This window comes from Mixophyes fleayi, chromosome 3 (assembly GCF_038048845.1).
Source record: "Mixophyes fleayi isolate aMixFle1 chromosome 3, aMixFle1.hap1, whole genome shotgun sequence".
Taxonomy (NCBI): Eukaryota; Metazoa; Chordata; class Amphibia; order Anura; family Limnodynastidae; genus Mixophyes; species Mixophyes fleayi.
Window position 1 is genome coordinate 222,761,316 of NC_134404.1, and position 12,008 is coordinate 222,773,323.

General features: G+C 42.6%; 1 long non-coding RNA gene across 1 annotated transcript; it reads right to left on the reverse strand.

Annotated features, from left to right (window-relative positions):
• Window positions 1–5,128: 5,128 nt before the first annotated feature.
• LOC142142889 (uncharacterized) lies at window positions 5,129–10,252 on the reverse strand. The gene is made up of 3 exons (XR_012689379.1): window positions 7,575–10,252; window positions 7,407–7,493; window positions 5,129–7,108 (listed from the first exon to the last, which is right to left on the reverse strand). It is a non-coding gene; the product is annotated as an uncharacterized LOC142142889 (long non-coding RNA).
• Between the last annotated feature and the right edge of the window lie 1,756 nt (window positions 10,253–12,008).

Consider the following 12,008-nt stretch of genomic DNA (forward strand, 5'->3'; position numbering starts at 1 on the left):
CCTTCAGTGAGCTGCTGTATTTGGGCCCTCTCACTTTTTACATATTCCACAAGAAACTTCTTTTCCGCCAGCAACGTTTCTCTTTTCTTGTCGAGTTTGGAGTTAAATTTTTTGCAACAGTAACATATCTGCTTCAAGCTTCTGTATCTTAGCTTGAAGTTGCGGTATTTCACTGTTCACTTTTTCCTCATGTACCTTCTGCATCACATAGTCAGAATACATCTGTTCTCTCAATTTCTGCAACTGTGATTGCAATTTTACATGTATGACAGCTTCTTTAGTTATTTGATCTTGCAACTCTGCATTTACTGCAGCCTCGCTTTTCAGCCTTTCTTGCAAGCCTGCCTCTTTTCCAACCCCACTCTTCAGCTGCGACTGCAACTCTGATTTTAGAGCTATCTCCCTGTCCAACTGAGCTTGCAGGGCTGCTTGCCTAGTAACCTCTCTCTGCAGCTCTGTCCGTATCTCAGTCAAGTTTTTTGTCTCACTCTCAAGTTGCTTCCTGATCACGGCTAGCTCAGCTTTAGCATTCTCCAACTCTATGGTCAGTGCGGCAGAGGCTTGCAGGGTGTTGTCAGTGGTATGTGGTTTTCCCGCAGACTTGCATTTTCTGAGAGGAGAGAGCTTACTCTGTTTGCCTCCTCTTCACATTTGTGTGACACATCTGCCAACTGCTTCTTCAGTTGTATGATTCTTAACTGCATATCCTTCATATCTTTTCCATGCTCCTGGCGAGGAGTGGAAGATGCTTGGAGAAGCATCATACCCTCCTTTAGTGCCTTTTTCTCCACCAGTAACTTGCCCTGCTCCAGCTCAGCCTTTCTGTGATTCTGCTCTGACTCTGCTAATTTGTGGCTTCGTGAGCAATGGTCTCCTCGCAGGCTCTCTTGGTGTCTGCGTGCAGCTGTGCTGGGACATGACTACTTCTCATTTGCCCCTTTAACTCCTCAATCTGCCGCTGCAACAGGACTTTCTCCGCCTGCAGCTTCTCTTTTTCCTAAGTAAGAACACTGCTCTTTACTTTTATTTCATCAAATTCTTCCTTAAGTGTGTCCGACTTTGCATCTGACCTTTTCTTCTCCCTGTCTGCAGTTACCAGAGCTTTTCCCCGCTCTGTTTTCAGATTATCTTGTAGCTCATTTATTTCTCTTCCCATTTGCTCCATATGCTGCTGATATTTTGAACATTCTACTTGTGCGGCTTCAAGCCTTGTTTCCGCAATTTCTTTTTCTTGTTGCAGCATTTCTATGACTTGGCCCTAAGACTTTTCTTTCGCTTTAATAGAGCTTACATTTTTACGGAGGGTTTCAAGGTTTTGTTGCTGTTCCCTCCATCCTGTAACCGCTGTTGACTTAGGGCGGATTGGTGGGCCACAGCTGATTTCTGGACCATAACAGCTTGTAAAAAGTCTTTAAGCATGTGTTAGGAACTCCCAAGCCAGTACAATGAAATTCGGGGTCTGCCCCGAAGGCCCGGTGTTCGCTGGAGCCCCTAGTGGTGGGGACAGACTTGGCCGCGGGCCGACAGAGGGTCGGGTAACGTATACTGACTTAAGGAGAACCCAGGTGTGGAGTGATTGGCAGACAGTAGCGGCCAGGAAAACCAAGGTCAGAGGTCACAAGCACAGGTTCGAAATCCAGGGACAAGCGAAAGGTCAGGTGCACTAGCGGAGGAGCAGAATCCGGTTTTCAGGCAAATGGTCGGGGTCAGAAGCGTAGGTTCAGTGGTCCAGGAACAAGCAAAGGTCATACATGGGAGGTCAATCAAAAGGTAATAATAACCAAGCAGAGTGAGAACAAGCAGGCAGCAGAACTGAGGACAGGACGCTATAACCGGCAGTGAGGCTGCAGACCTCACCGCCCTAAATACCAAAGGCCACCAATCAGAGCCTAGCTCTGAGTCTCACACAGTCCCTAGTACTAATTAAATTAATCAGCCCACAGGCTGTGTTATTTTGCGCGCATGCGCCCGGCTACCAGTACCGCCGGGACGCAGCGCCAGAGGAGAAGCGTCCGGCCGTTGCCTTGGCAACGGCCGGGCAGGAACTGGAAATGACGTCCCGGTCGTCAAGGTGACGGCCGGGATGCCAGAGGGCACAGGAAGCGAGCCGCGGCGGCTGTGAGTACCGCCGCGGCTTGTGACAGCATGTTCTCCTTTTCAGGGCACTGCATCACAGCCTTTTCCCAGAGTTCAAAGAAATGTGCATCTAGCCCTTTATCAGACATAACTGCAGCATCTTGTAATGGCGGTTTGTAGTAAGTCTTTATCAGAAACATCCTCCTCTTTTAACCTAGCACAATGATAAGGGTCATAATCTACCACTACACAAACGTGCTCAAAGTTCTGATTTTTGTCTCTCTCCATATTGACACTTTGACACACATGTATGCACTCTTTCTGGGTTGAGACAGTAGGCTTCTGCTTTTTCTTGCCCATTTAGCTTGAGAAGCAGCCAATTTTATCTTTATACGGACAAAGCACTTTTTTTTATAGAAGGAGCACCTTACTTGACTTAAGATGTGTGGAACTACAACACTCAGCATATATCACAAACTTTTCCTTTGCAGAGCAAAAGTTATTTCTTTTTTTCCTTTAACTTCTGCTCAATGGTTTTGCAAACACATTTGCATGTTTCTGTTGTTTCAACCCAGAAACATGCACTTTACATTGACAAAGATTCTCAATAAACTTTTCTTTAAAGTCTCTTGCTCTTTGCTTATGCACAGAACCAGGCCACCTCCAACTTATGCTTTGCAGACATAACTTCAGCAACATACTTGGGTTTTCTTCCCAGTCTTAATGAACACACCTGCTTTCCATCAATTAACAAAACTCAGTCTTTGCATTAAGAAACATATCTGTGCCAATAATATGCAAATTTTTTCTGAGATATCTTGCTGCTCTTTGCGGAAGCCCCTTGGACATTGAAATAAACCACAATGCAATGGTTGCACTAATTCCATCTTTCTAAACATGGAGAATGGCTTCACAAACAAATTTGTATTGACTCTGTTTTAGAGCAATTAACAGACTCAGTCCATGAAATAATTGATTTATTTGCCTTACACTTCTGTTTTTCCAACACAAATAGCCAGTTTTCACTGACAACATTTAACTCCTATCAAATCATCATATATGCAGCAAATCTGTTTAAACAGCATTTCACAGTAGGATTTATTACTCACACCCATGTGGTTCTCTGGATCCCACTGTTGCTGTACATAAACATTCCAATTTTTAGCTGCTTTTATCCACACGAAAAGACATGCACATATTTTTCCACGGTGTCTGTCCCTTTTCAAACTTTCCAAGCACACACACAGAGCTGGTTTCTGTAAGTATCTGCAAGACTGCTGCTATTCTTGATCTGCGCAGATCTTTGCAAGCCAATTCTCCACCATATGTAGTATAATCAGGGGAACAGATACCATCTCCTGGGTGAACAGCAGTAGTAAGACACATGAGTCTAGAAGTTTCAGGATAACAGCCACAGCCAGTTTATTCACCAGCTTGTAAACAAAAACAAAATATAAAAAACATCCTAGCCGTCTGGCTACTAACTAATACATTTATGGAGGCCCTCTCTCATGTGTAGGACCTTATGGCACGCACGCACGCACGCACGCACACACACACACACCAAACCATATGTGTCACAATATATATATATATATATATATATATATATATATATATATACATATATATAAATACACGCACACACATATATATATATATATATATATATATATTTATTGTGGCAAAAGCCCGTTACTGCAGAAGCACACGCGAACAACTTCTTCCTTTTTATGGTGCTTTATTGTCAGGATGGTAAATGTTTTGACACCGTATACTTGCACAGCAATCATGGAGACCCTAAACACTAGCTATACATAGTCCAGCTCTCTCTCAGGACCAGCCAGCTCACCCAACGTTGGACTCCATACACAAATGATCTAAACAAGCTTTTATACCTGATACTCCTCCCCCAGCCTTAGCTTGATGGACAGGTGACACACCCACCTTCTCTTTGAAAGGAAACGCCCATCACTGGCTCTGTAATTCAAACAGACACACCCTGTCTGTTTGCTGAGAGGAAGGATTTCAAGTCATGTAAGTTAAACCAAATTTAAACTATTGCTTTTCATACATAGGTCTTTACATTCAATCTAGGTGCATTACTGCACAAATGTTTTACTCTACTTCCCTGCTTTCTCTGCATATTGCCAGTTAAATTCCTCCTTTTGTTACAATATATATATATATATATACATACACATATATATATGTATGTATGTATATATATATATATATATATATATATATAAATATATATATATATATATATATATATATATATATATATATATATATATATATACACATATACATATATAGAGTCCTGTACATTCCACTCTGGTAGAAACTGCTCTTTCTGTATGCACTTCATGTTGTCAATGATATGGATATTATAAGTTGCTCAAGAGTACTACTTACAGAGTTTTTACTGAATTCTTAACTATATTTAAAAGCTTTATATGTTTTGTTGTAGTTTGCAAACTCTGAAATGAAGGTAAAAAGTTAAGCCACTACCATCCAGTGCTTTAGAGGTGAACCACAGGCAATCATCCCCATCATCCTTTTTGTACATCTTAGATGCTGAAGTTAGTTTCGTATTCGGCCAGCTTCTTATACCCCATTCATACTGCATGGAAAAACCCGGGTTTTTGCTGGGGCAAGCCCAGGCGACCCGGGTTTAGGCGCAGTATGAATGGCGTTAGTGAAAACTCACGGGTCTGAAAACCCGGATTTAGACCCAGGACTTTAGGTAGGGTAATTCCCGTGTCGGCCCTGGTTAGCCTGCAGTATAAATGGTGTCACAGAAAGAAGCTGATTGGGTGTCTGGAACGCTTGAGGATGACGTCATCATTATGTTGCTGCAGAAAAGTCTAGAAGGAGAAGAGGAAGCATTGAGAGAAGCATTGAGAGAATGTCACATTGGATGGAAAAAGAGGTCAGAGAGTTGCTAACCATCAGAGGTGAGGAAGAGATAAAAAGACAAATTACAGGGACTGTAAAGGATGCTACTATTTATTCAAACATTGCAAAAATCAAGAGATAACGTGGAATAAAGCGCAGCCAGCAACAGGTTGTGAACAAATTAAAATCCCTGCGTAAACTATATGCAAAAGTCCATGATAACAATTGTTGGAAAAGCGGTGCTACGAGAATGGAATGGCTGTTTTACGAACAATGCAACATGGTGGTCTTCATCTAGTTGCCGGGATGCTCCTACTCCTCCACCAGAAAGCAGTCAGTCTAGCGACGAGTCAGTAGAGGAACATGCTGATTTGGAGTGGTCCAACAGTGCAGAAGACACAATCAATCTGTCCGCAGATGAATTTGAAGATTCGCAACCTTTGGCATCAGCACAGCCTGCAGTAGATACGCAGTCCATGCAAGAGATGCAACCGTTGTGAACGAACCAACCTTTGCAATCACCGCAGACCACAACGTTATGTTTCTTAATTTGTAAATGTAATGAAATAAATTAAATTAAATTAATGAAAGTGTAAAATTAATAAACTAACAACTAGGCACAACTACAACTATAAAAATACCCAACAACTACATCTATACAACAACTTTATGTTCACAACAACTATATCTACAAACCTACAACTACATTTACAAAACTACAACTACTTGACTCCTAAATTAAACATACAAACATATTAAAACATGAACACGTATATGTTGCAGCGTGAAGCTATTGCGCAGGAGGGAGGAGGAGGCCTCAAGCACATATCTGCTTACAACACTGCTATTTAATTTTGCAGCAATATTCTGTCATCCTCAGTGATCCTAATGTTTTACTTTCTTTGTCCCATTTCTAGTTTACAATGTTCCTAAAAAAAGGAAGAGACCAAATAAGATGGAAATGGCTAGTAAAACCATGACCACAGTGATGTTAGACCACCTAAAGGAAATGGATGCGGCTTTGGCTGCCCAAGAGGATGCACGTCTACAAAGATTCATGGAAAAGGAGCGCGAGCTCCAGGAATCGTTTATAACCCAAATCATGGGTATGCAAAAGCGTATTCTTTGTGAGAACTGTGAATATATGATGGGTTACCTGGATCGACTCCTGCCAAGATTGCAGGGACATGCACAACCGCCATACCATGTAGAGGCGCCTTAACCCGTGTATAACAGAGACCAACAAATGGTGCACCCTAACTCAGGTACTCCAATAAACACCACACATCATCAAACACAAATGGCTACACATAACCTTGACTACCCACCTATTACCCATAATCAAAAATATCCAACTACTGTCCATAACCCTGAGTACACAGCAAGTCAACCAAATGAAGACTACCCACATTATCGACAGTTGTAGGTAATGAAATAATGTTGTGAACAATTATAATTTTGTTATTGTCTGATTGTAAGGCAACAATATGTATATTGTTATTTAAAGTTAAAAATGTTTTGTGATCTAAGCAAACACTGAAAGAAAGTGTAGACTTGCACTACTGTTTGCGCACATGGGTGCGTACATTTATGTTTTTTTACTATTGTTATATTTTTGAGCTTTTTGCAAATCAGCACTTTATATAGGTACATATGAGGAAATACCATTTAACAAAGAAAAAAACTTTTTTAATAAAAATATTTTCTTTACTTTTATCCCTTGTCTGCTCTACTTAATAATGGAGGACAGATTGGTAGTGATGATGGTACGAATGAGTTCTGCAGAGGTATTTGTGCGTTCTAGCTCATAACTCATAGAGTCCACAGAAAGCACTGATAGGTCAGAGTCCTTTCTGTATTTCACAAATATTGTGTAAAATACAGCAAGCAGCAACTACATGGGGTCAATGTCATTGTGCTTCAATAAACACCACCAACGTCCTTTCAAGCGTCCAAAGGCATTTTCTACCACCATCCGAGCTGAGCTGAGGGTATGGGTGAAGTGAATTTGTTCCACAGACAGTTGATGTTGCTGTGTGAAGCCCTTCATCAACCATCGCCGCAAAGGGTAAGCTGCATCCCCGATGATGTGTACTGGGATCTCCACACCATTCACAAACTTTGATTTCTGTAAAGAAATGTAACACATTAAATTTCAATAGTGCTTTACAGAGAATATTGGAACATTTAAAAGAATCAGTACACCTATTAATCTTTCAATCTATAATGTCTAGCTCCAAATAAAAAAAACATGAACACGCTACCCAAATGTTGGTTACAGAACAGAATACACCTGCTGGTATATGTTTTAAGTGTATTTTGAAAGCGGAACATCTAGAGAGGAACAGGTGCATTACATACCAAAAAATACATGTATGTATTATCTAGCTGAGGAAAACATCATCCAACAAAATATAGATATTTACCTCTCTAGGGAACAACCGGCCATCTTGTCTGTCCTCTGCAATCTGGTACAGATCAGAATTGGCCAGCCAATAAAGACTTATGTGAAACTGAAAATAAAATATATATACCTTTGTTTTAGAATACACATCATAAGACACAGTCACATTAATCTAAAATATGATGCTTACCAATAGTTTTGGTCAACTACAGCCTTTAGTATAATGGAATGCCAGCCTGTGTGGTTGTAGTAATCCGCAGGGTTGTCTGTGGGGGCAATGATAGGGATGTGTGTCCCATCGATTGCTCCAGCACACTGTGGATATTCACGTTGCAGTAATCCAGTGATGGTGTCATCCAGTCGCTGTCCTTCAGGTAAGGAGAAGAAACAATGGTAAAGGGCTTCCAGCAATGCCTTGGTGACTTCATGCACTAGAGTGCAAACTGTGGATATCCCCACTCCAAACAAGCAGGAGATTGTGCAGACTTTGCCAGCTGTAGCATACCACCACAACACAATTGCTAGCCTCCTATTTGGTGCAATGGGTTTTCTGAAGTTTGTTGACTGTTTAGAAAGTGCTGAGGTGATAAGGTCCAGCACACAGTGAAATGTCCCATGTGACATATGAAAGTGTGCCATCCACTGCTGGTGCTCAAAAGATTCCACAGTAGACCAGAAAGCTTCTCTGTGGCTGCGTTCTCTGGCCCACATTGTTCGGTCAGTCGCAGCACTGAATCTCAATATGAAGGAAATGATGGCCCTGGGAAAAGCTCTCCTCCTGTGCATATACAGATGCCAAATATTCTCCCCCTGTGCCAGAAATTGCTCCTTTCTCCTCATGAAATGACACTGTGCAAGGTAGCACAGTGTTACCAGCTGCATCAAGTTCTCATTTGCTATATAAAACAGCAAATAAACGCAATAAAACATGAACTCTGGGCTACACAATAGTGACTCGTCGGCCATGATTAAAGCAATGCTGTGAACAGTCACCAACCACTTTGACCTCATCTTTGTGTGCAAGAAAACTAGTCCCCTTTAAATGACCTCAATATTTTTCAGCCAATGAAAGCTTCTCTTGTGATGACTCACATTTATTCCCAGGGCAGACCTGTATTCAGTATGAATGGGGTCGACCCAGGAAATTCCCGGGTCCAAGGTGCAGTGTGAACATGGTCTCTGAGCTGGGACGCTTGTGCCTCGTCAAAAACTCGGCTTGAAAAACCCGGGAAATTGCAGGGCCGGCAGTATGAAAGCTGTAATTTTCACTTCTTATTCACGCTCAAGCTTTTTATTCAGAAAAGTTTATTTTTAAAGGATTAAATCAAGTTGGATCACTGATTTCACATCATATTAACTCTAAAGGGTGTCCCTTACACAACTTGCAATAGTATTTAGCCTCCTTCAGGTCAGTTCCTTGTTCTTTCAGTTGTTATGGGGGAACAAGTTGAACTTCATCAAGAGGAGTGTGACATACAAACCAAAGGATGATGGTGGCCTGGGAATGGTAAACCCAATGCTGTTCTTTAGTGCTACCTTCTTGAAGCTTCGTATCTGTAGTCTCTTTTTGGAGTCTTCCTCTTGGAAGCCAACTGGCTTTCAAGTTTGGGCACACCTGTTTCTCTACACATGGTTGGATGGGGGTCCCGTAAAAAATCTTTGAGTTAAGCATAGGTAATAAACATGGTGTGATTAAAGGTTTGATGGTGACAAAGAAATGGCAGATTGAGGTGGATGAAGCTAAAAAAATCCTCTAGGAGGGTGTTGGAGAGGAGGATTTTGCATACTCACTTTGATGTGCCCCTGTAAATAAAGATTTGCCCAGGTGATATGTGCTCAAAGGGTCTGTCTTTGGTGACTTTCAAGTGTATTCCTCTGAAGTTTAGAGATCTCAGTTGGCTTGAGTTTCACAGGAGGGTCTTCATTAAAGGAAACCTGAAGCATAGGGGTGATGATCGTGATTGTCCACGGGAGCCGTGCCTTGATACATGGGTGAATAGATTTTCTCTCTATTGGGCCCTGCCTTTGGGGCCCCTATGCTCATAGGGCCCCCGGGCAACTGCCCAGCGTGCCCAGGGGGAAAGACAGCCCTGTTAGGCCTTCCATGTCTTTCGGGGATTTGTTACCCTGAGTGGGTGTAGAGAGCGCTCAAAAGGTGCGGGGATTTTGATTTAAGCACTCATTTTTTAGTTAGCGCAGTTGTTCAGATTCTACATGTGAAGTGCACGTTGTTTAGTGTCCATTAGGAGCAAAATCCTTTCCTGTACTGAGGTGGTGGATAATATTCTACATGAGGTTTGGAAAATAAGGTAAATGGAGAGGGGCCGGATGGATGCTGTGAGCTGTGGTAGACTCTGGCGGGGGTTGAGACCTCTCTAGGTGGTAGCTAACATCTGGCAGTCTCACGATTGTTTGTTATCTATCCTGTTCTTTCACCATTAGATTTTGTGGAAATCCCTTTTTTATAGTAAGGTTCAGGGCCGGACTGGCCATCTGGCACTTCTGGCAAATGCCAGAAGGGCCGATGGCCAGATGGGCCGGTTACTAGCTGGCCGGCCCCATCGCTCAGCACACAGACTGTCATGCCAGAATTCAGCATGACAGTCTGTGTGCTGAGCAGTGGGGTCGGCACTACACTTACTTCCTGGTGTGGTCGCTCCTCCCCTCTCTTCTATGAATGGCTCTGGAGATGTCTCATGGGACGAGCACCATGTGATAGGTGCCGTCCCATGTGTTAGGAGAGACTGTACAGCGCGCTGCGGAGCGCACAAGGTAAGAGGGAGGGGGTAGTTTGTGTGACACAGGGGAGCTATATGTGTGACAGGGGAGCTATATGTGTGACAGGGGATCTATATGTGTGACAGGGGAGCTATATGTGTGATAGGGGAGCTATATGTGTGACAGGGAAGCTATATGTGTGACAGGGGAGCTATATGTGGACAGGGGAGCTATATGTGTGACAGGGGAGCTATATGTGTGACAGGGAAGCTATATGTGTGACAGGGGAGCTATATGTGGACAGGGGATCTATATGTGTGACAGGGGAGCTATATGTGTGACAGGGGATCTATATGTGTGACAGGGGAGCTATATGTGTGACAGGGGAGCTATATGTGTGACAGGGAAGCTATATGTGTGACAGGGGAGCTATATGTGTGATAGGGGAGCTATATGTGTGACAGGGAAGCTATATGTGTGACAGGGGAGCTATATGTGGACAGGGGAGCTATATGTGTGACAGGGGAGCTATATGTGTGACAGGGAAGCTATATGTGTGACAGGGGAGCTATATGTGGACAGGGGAGCTATATGTGTGACAGGGGAGCTATATGTGGACAGGGGAGCTATATGTGTGACAGGGGAGCTATATGTGTGACAGGGAAGCTATATGTGTGACAGGGGAGCTATATGTGTGACACAGGGGAGCTATATGTGTGACAGGGGAGCTATATGTGTGACAGGGGAGCTATATGTGGACAGGGGAGCTATATGTGTGACAGGGGAGCTATATGTGGACAGGGGAGCTATATGTGTGACAGGGGAGCTATATGTGTGACAAGGGAGCTATATGTGTGACAGGGGAGCTATATGTGTGACAGGGAAGCTATATGTGTGACAGGGGAGCTATATGTGGACAGGGAAGCTATATGTGTGACAGGGGAGCTATATGTGTGACAGGGGAGCTATATGTGTGACAGGGGAGCTATATGTGTGACAGGGAAGCTATATGTAAACAGGGAAGCTATATGTGGACAGGGGAGCTATATGTGTGACAGGGGAGCTATATGTGTGACAGGGGAGCTATATGTGTGACAGGGAAGCTATATGTGTGACAGGGGAGCTATATGTGGACAGGGAAGCTATATGTGTGACAGGGGAGCTATATGTGTGACAGGGGAGCTATATGTGTGACAGGGAAGCTATATGTGGACAGGGGAGCTATATGTGTGACAGGGGAGCTATATGTGTGACAGGGTATCTATTTATTTGTGTGACATGGTATCTATTTATTTGTGTGACAGGGTATCTATTTGTGTGACAGGGTATCTATTTATTTGTGTGACAGGGTATCTATTTATTTGTGTGACAGGGTATCTATCTATTTGTGTGACAGGTTATGATTATAGTGTAACAAAAAATAACACAGAATTTACTGACAGGCGCCAATAAAAATGGGATCGACAAAGTTAAAAAATATATAAATCAAGCTCTGAATGACAATGAATACAAATTACCAAAAAAATAACCCCCAAAAAAAATATCCAAAGAATGACCTTTATGATTATAGTGTGTATGTGTGTAACAGTATAACTATAGTATGTGTGTGTGTCAGGTTATGATTATAGTGTGTATGTGTGTAACAGTATAACTATAGTATGTGTGTGTGGGCCGGTGTATGACCATAATGTGTGTATGGGTAGCTCTTAATATAATGTGGGAGGTAGGCTGTTAATCTAATAGGGAATTGCAGGTGGGGGCTAATTATTGGGTGCTATTCTATTTGTGGGGTGAAGATGGGGGCAATTTAATAGTGGGGCCTATCAATTTCAGATGGGGTGATTGGATTTTTAATTTAATGTTGGGGTGCTTTGGAGAGAGGGAAATAGTTTTATTTATTAAATGG